The sequence below is a fragment of the Schistocerca nitens genome, chromosome 8 (assembly GCF_023898315.1).
Source record: "Schistocerca nitens isolate TAMUIC-IGC-003100 chromosome 8, iqSchNite1.1, whole genome shotgun sequence".
Lineage (NCBI taxonomy): Eukaryota > Metazoa > Arthropoda > Insecta > Orthoptera > Acrididae > Schistocerca > Schistocerca nitens.
In genome coordinates, this window is record NC_064621.1 from 594,616,795 (window position 1) to 594,623,703 (window position 6,909).

Genomic DNA, 6,909 nt, shown 5'->3' on the forward strand with positions numbered 1-6,909 from the left:
CAGGCGAGAGAATTATCAGTTATAAACTAATTAGCTATTCACCGAAATTGACATAATCTGATCCATTTCTTGTTTAAGGCTGCAAACAGAGCAGTAGTGGTAAAGTCTCAATTTAGTACAAATAATAAAAATGCTACTTTTCCAGGTTTGCGAAGTAGGTATTTATCGACCATTGTGCTTAGTATTTACATGAGTACAATAATAACTGCCAAACAATTATCTATATACTGTGAGAGCAAAAGCTTGTTTGTAATGAACAAAGTGTTAAACGTCATACTGCTAATAGGCTTGACATGTTCTAGAATCGAGGTATCAGACAAACCGTAGATATAGTGGCCAATAAGATGGGATTGTAATGCTATTGTTAAAAGCCTTTGCAACAGAATTCAAAAACGCTTTCTGACCCCTCCTGAAGAAAAGTAAGTATTTGTAGAAATTAGTTTTAGATCTTGCATTGTGATTGTGAAAACCGCAGCTAATTTGAAATTGACTTATGCTCTTAAGTATTCCGGCATGTGAATTTAAGAACTTTTGTGGAGGTATAAGTTTCGTTATCTGTTTTAGTCAGTATTTTTTTTTTATTCAATTGATACTAGCAGCACTACTACAGAAGGTAATCACACAAGGACCAGGAGATGATTGTTTAGAAAAATTAACTAGTTAATTCGTTTCGTCAGTGGGATATGACAAAACACTGAAGTAACAATGAACTACCATCCTATAGACAGAATACGACTAGATGGGCGAGAGAAGAGGTGTAGAGAACAATGAGACGAATGCGACTAAGTAGTAAAAATAAGATACCATTACATGTAACTGTCTGACTTAAAGCAACGAAAACAAGGAGAATAAGAAGCTAAACAGTTGGTAGATCGTTACCTGATACGTCGCGCGCTGAGCAGCCGAAACGCAGAACTGGAGAACAGCCGGCCGGCCGTCCAATATATCCAGGCTGCCCCCACTTCCCGGCCTTGGCCTTGCCGGTGACGTCACCGGACGCCGCCGATGGTCAGTGTCCCGTGCGCCGCTTACTGGAAACCTCTCCGTTATCGCCCCTTTAACATCTCAGCTCTTACCAGAAGTCGCATAGTGCTCTCGACTATGAACGGGTTTAGTGAACCTCTGTTAAATGCTCTAAATAGACTCCCAGCACACACCGGCATTGTAAGCGTCGGTATACTGTCGTCGTTTTTCTATTGCTTCAGTACTGTTAAGTCATCCTGTGTGAGCGAACAAATATTTAGGTTTGTGCGGATACTATTCGCATCTGTGTCACTCCCTTGTCTAATTATAATTAGCAATGGCTTTACGCTATCAGCGAATGAGGTGTCTTACCCGGAATGACCTCCTTCATGCCAACCAGTGTAGATTCCGTGAGCACTGGTCACGCGAAATCCAATTCGCGCTTTTCTCACATAACTTCCTGAAAGCTATGAATCGAGGCAGCCAAGTAGATCCAGCATTTTTTGACGAGTGGGAAGCATTTCACTTAGTACCACACCATTACTCATTAATGAGAGCACGATCATATGCGACTGGAACAAGTACGGAAGACACAGCTATATTACCTTGGAAGGAGAGACATCCAGTAACGTAGAACTTCAGGTGTGTCTCAGAGAAATGTGTAGGGACCCTTGCTGTTGATGTTGTACATTAATGATCAGCATAAAGCATTGTTATAAACCACAGACTTTTTGTGGATGATGGAGTTATCTATAACGAAGTACTGGCCGAAAAAAAAAGCTGCACAAACATTAAGCCGGATAGGGATAAGATTTCACAGCGGTGCAAGTCCGGCAACTCCCTTTAAATGTTCAAAAGCGTAAAATTACGCCATTCTCAAAACAAAAAAGCGCAGTATCTTATGACTAAAATATCAACGAATCACAAATGGAGCCCGGCCGCGGTGGCCGAGCGGTTCTAGGCGCTTCAGTCCGGAACTGCGCGACTGCTACGGTCGCAGGTTCGAATCCTGCCTCGGGCATGGATGTGTGTGATGTCCTTAGGTTAGTTAGGTTTAAGTAGTTCTAGGGGACTGATGACCTCAGATGTTCAAAATGGTTCAAATGGCTCTGAGCACTATGGGACTCGACATCTATGGTCATCAGTCCCCTAGAACTTAGAACTACCTAAACCTAACTAACCTACGGACAGCACACAACACCCAGTCATCACGAGGCAGAGAAAATCCCTGACCCCGCCGGGAATCGAACCCGGGAACCCGGGCGTGGGAAGCGAGAACGCTACCGCACGACCACGAGCTGCGGACGACCTCAGATGTTAAGTCCCATAGTGCTCAGAGCCATTTGAGCCATTTTTTTCACAAATGGAATGAGTTAACTCATATATGTACCTGGGCATCACAATCTGTGGGGCTATAAAAACGTGTGGCTACAGGTTCCCGTGGGATAGACTGGTTGCCTGGTGCAAGTCCTGTTAGTTGACACCGCTTCGGCGACTTGCGCGTCGATGGGGATGATATGATGATGAAGACAACACAACACCCAGTCCCTGAGCGGAGAACATCTCCGACCCAGCTGGGAATCGAACCCGGGCAGCTTTGCGCAGTATTCTACCGCGCTGAACACTTTATTTATTTACTTTTAATTTTATTTTGTTCAGTATTGTTCGTTGCGTTTGTCCGGGGCAGATGTCCCACGACACCCGTTGAAGTTCATCGTTGATCTATTCACTCAGTTTTTTTTTAATTTATTTATTACAGAGGGCAGCTAACCCTCTGACCGAACACGCTGAGACCGGCCGAAGTGCCCGAGCGGTTCTAGGCGCTACAATCTGGAACCGTGCGACCACTACGGTCGCAGGTTCGAATCCTGCCTTCGGCATGGATGTGTGTGATGTCCTTTAGGTTTAAGTAGTTCTAAGTTCTAGGGGACTGATGACCTCAGGCCCATAGTGCTCAGAGCCATTTGAACCATTTGAACACGCTGAGCTACCGTGCCGCCAACCCACTCAGATATGGAGGCGAACTGTGGGGCTGTGAAAGTGAACGATCACATAGGGTCAATAGCAGGTGTCAGGTGGCCAGACTATTCTGCCTGTCGATTTATACACTTATTCATTTTTTATTTATTATTAGGACCAGGAGAAATGCTTCGCACTCCCTTTTTTATGTACAGGGCGTCTGTTTTATCTTGAGACGACTAAGTACCTCGTAAGCGACGGATGGTACGAAAACAATTTCTAGCTGAAAAGTTAATATTAGTAAATGGAACATCCGTCTGTGATGGGCACGTCCTAACCATCCCTCCTGCGTGGGCGGAGTCACATTTGTATATTCAAAAGGAAACTTCCCATTTTTATTGCATATTCTGATTCTACACCAAAAAATATTCACAGTTTACTCAAACCATTATTTCCCATTCGTGGTAGATAACACTGGAATCTACAAATATGAAGTGTACCTCTTTTTGCAATTAATAACCAACGTATCTGATATTACGTTTCATTTACGATGTTAATGTAAACCTTTGTGTGGTAACAGTTGATACTGACGTTCAAACGTTGCTCGAGTTCTACAAACGTCATTGTGCGGTACAAATATGACTAGACATTGACGTTTCTGGCAAATGATATACGTGTGTGGTAACGTAGTTTTCTGTTCCCTATAGGTTTGGTTGTGGTGAGTCCTCAAACCATCGCATGCTTGATTTCAGTGGCCGCCCTGTAGCCGCGTCGTGTGGGTGACTGATATCGGGGTGTTTCCATCCAACCGCCGTTAACTTTCACGCTGGCAGCTACGCAGCTACTGGCGGAATACAAATCACGAACATTCTAATAAGGCAAAATGTCCATGAGTTGTAGTGACAGACTCGCTTGCCATGGATACTGACCGTAAACAACCACCCCAACTGTGAGTCCGATGGAAACAGAAAACTATCACATCCACGTCATTGTTCATGGATCACGCTAGACGTAGTTTGTAAGCAGACACTGAAACGGCTAACCAAATTTGCAACACTAAAGTAAATTTCGAACGCAAATATCAGCCGTTACAACATAAAAGGTTTACATTTACATCCTAAATGAAATGTAGAATCAAGTACGTCGGTTCTTAATCGCAAAAGCAGTTACACTCTATATTTGTCGATTACAGCGCCATCTACCACAAATGGAAAACAATGGTTTGAGTAAACTGTACGTATTCTTTGGCGTAGAATCCGAATATACAATAAAAATGGGGGTTTCCCACTTGAAAATACAAAGTTCACCCCGAGCGCGCAGGCGGTGGCCCGTTGGAGCATAGAAAGGTATAATATTTTCGTCTAGAACACTTTTTCACGAAACATTTCATTCGCTGCAGCTTAAATAGCCTTGCGTCCGGTCTTCACGAACGCTCGATATCACCTGCTTACGGAAACTATTTACTGCGCTGTTGCAATAGAAAACTGTTGTAGGGACAACCTGCATCGCTTTGAGGTAGGTGTGTTTACGATCGAGAATCTGGGAAGCAGGAAACTGAATTCTCCTCTTGATATAGAAGCTGAGTTAAAGATAAAGGGGGAAAAATTGTCTGTTGATTTGCTGCAGTGTGGTACTTCAATATTTTTACAAGAAAAGGAAGGTTTAAATGTTACTCTAACGAAGTTCCGAAGAGACAGTTTGTAGATGCCTAATGCAGATCTCGTTCCACTCTTCAATAGGGTGGAACCAATGAAGCATTTTCCGCGTTATCGAGAGCCACGCACGTTCAGTGTGCTACAGATCTGACACACGGGTGGACAAGGACCAGCCGTTTCCTCTTGAGCTGTGAAGATGACGTAGACATATCTGTACTGCTCACCATGTGATTTGGCATTCTGTTGTTGGAACACTGCGACCGAATCGTGCTTCTTACCGTTTGTGGTTTCTTTGTTCGAGAATAACCAGAATTAGTAACGTTCTTCATCGATGACAGTAAAGAAACCACCCCAGCCTCACGTACGTCAAACGTCCGGGTTTGATTTTGTATCATATTTTGTTTAACTGGTTTTGAGTTGTTCTCAGTTCATTGCTGTATTATGTTGTTCCATTGAGTTCCGTGTACCCACCACAACCGAAATCATCGATAATCTGCTTTACATATTGCAGTCATTCTTCTAGTGGTAATTAATATTTTGGCCGAGCGGTTCTAGGCGCTACAGTCTGGAACCGCGCGACCGCTACGGTCGCAGGTTCGAATCTTGCCTCGGTCATGGATGTGTGTGATGTCCTTAGGTTAGTTAGGTTTAAGTAGTTCTAAGTTCTAGGGGACTGGTGACCAAAAAAGTTAAGTCCCATAGTGCTCAGAGCCATTTGAACCATTTAATTAATATTTCTCACCCATTGTCCACTAATTAGTCCTTCCTTCTACTAAGACTTCTAACAAAATTTGTTTCTTTTATTCCAGTGTATGTTTTCAGTCATGGTGACAATCGTCAGACGGCTATGAACAGTAGCGCCGTGGTGACTCTGTTCGTACCATATTTATGTTCGACGATGTCTAGTTGATTTTGTTTGCACTTCTTGGCGATTTCACTCGGGTGTTATGACGTTAGAATACATTACAATCATATCTGAAGATAAAGCGATAGTCTGAGAACAATTTTTTTTTGCTTTCCTAGACTAGAATTAACGAAACAAGTACTACATTTGCTGGATTACTGTTTTTATTCGCGGCTACGATGCAGCTTGTGAAGGCTTTTAATAGTTTCTTTCGTCCCATGTTCTTCCCAGTATATCTCCATTACGGTGCCAACGTAATTCTTTTATCGGTTTTTGAGATATAATTTCGAACGTTCCTAGTTTCTTGTTCATTTTTATCACTTTCACTTCAATGCAAAACTGTACTTTACACGCCAGTTTCAAATAGACCTTTCTCAGTTGTATGTTAAGCTTTTATTCCAGTAGAGCTATTGTGACAGAAAAAAAGTATTTCTGCTCCAGATGTCTCCCTTGCCTTCGCTGCATTTAGTAGCCTTCACTCTTAAATATGCAAATTCTACGACCTCCACTGTTTCTTCCTTGATTTTTTTATTTGTTTCATTTTTTAATTTTTTTGGAGTCACTATTCTTTTTTCTGTTACTGTTTACATTTTCATCTTTTCTTTTTCTATGCTTAACATTTTTTGTTACTTAAGTAGGCTGACAGTGCTATGGTATTCTGCCTCAGTTTCGAAGGGAAGGACTATGTTGTGTACGAATTTACGTCTTGGTATTTGTTCGCCTTATACCTGTATAACTCTTCTGTAACATCCTTTCCCTTCTTCATATCTCATTCATGGTTGAAAGAACAGTGGCAAAAAAGCAGAACTTTATCACATACCTTTCCTAACACGAATTTATTTTTCGTATCATTCTACTTTTATTACATCGTCTTGGATTTTACATACGTTGTAGACTTCACGACTATCTTTGTATTCTGTTCCCATTGTTACCCAAATTTTGAGCCGGCCGGAGTGGCCGTGCGGTTCTAGGCGCTACAGTCTGGAGCCGAGCGACCGCTAGGGTCGCAGGTTCGAATCCTGCCTCGGCCATGGATGTGTGTGATGTCCTTAGGTTAGTTAGGTTTAATTAGTTTTAAGTTCTAGGCAACTGATGACCTCAGAAGTTAAGTCGCATAGTGCTCAGAGCCATTTGAACCATTTTGAACCAAATTTTGATGATTTTCTTCCACTTTATGTCATGGGTGACCTTCTGTAGGTCTTATAGCGACCAGTAACACATCTTAACAATGATCTCAAACATTCGACTCTTCCGGCTAAAGACAGCACACTACACGTATCGTACCTACACTCAGTAACATTTGCCCAGCGCTAAACGGATAGCCCGCATCTCGTGGTCGTGCGGTAGCGTTCTCGCTTCCCACGCCCGGGTTCCCGGGTTCGATTCCCGGCGGGGTCAGGGATTTTCTCTGCCTCGTGATGGCTGGGT

At 42.8% G+C, this 6,909-nt stretch overlaps 1 protein-coding gene across 1 annotated transcript in view; it reads right to left on the reverse strand.

The window, feature by feature from the left end:
- Positions 1-957, reverse strand: part of LOC126198642 (carboxypeptidase N subunit 2-like) — a 45,257-nt gene extending 44,300 nt beyond the window's left edge. Inside the window, exon 1 of the mRNA XM_049935106.1 lies at positions 880-957. The gene's annotated coding sequence lies outside the window, so the exon portion shown is untranslated. The remainder of the gene's footprint in view (positions 1-879) is intronic.
- Positions 958-6,909: the final 5,952 nt, after the last annotated feature.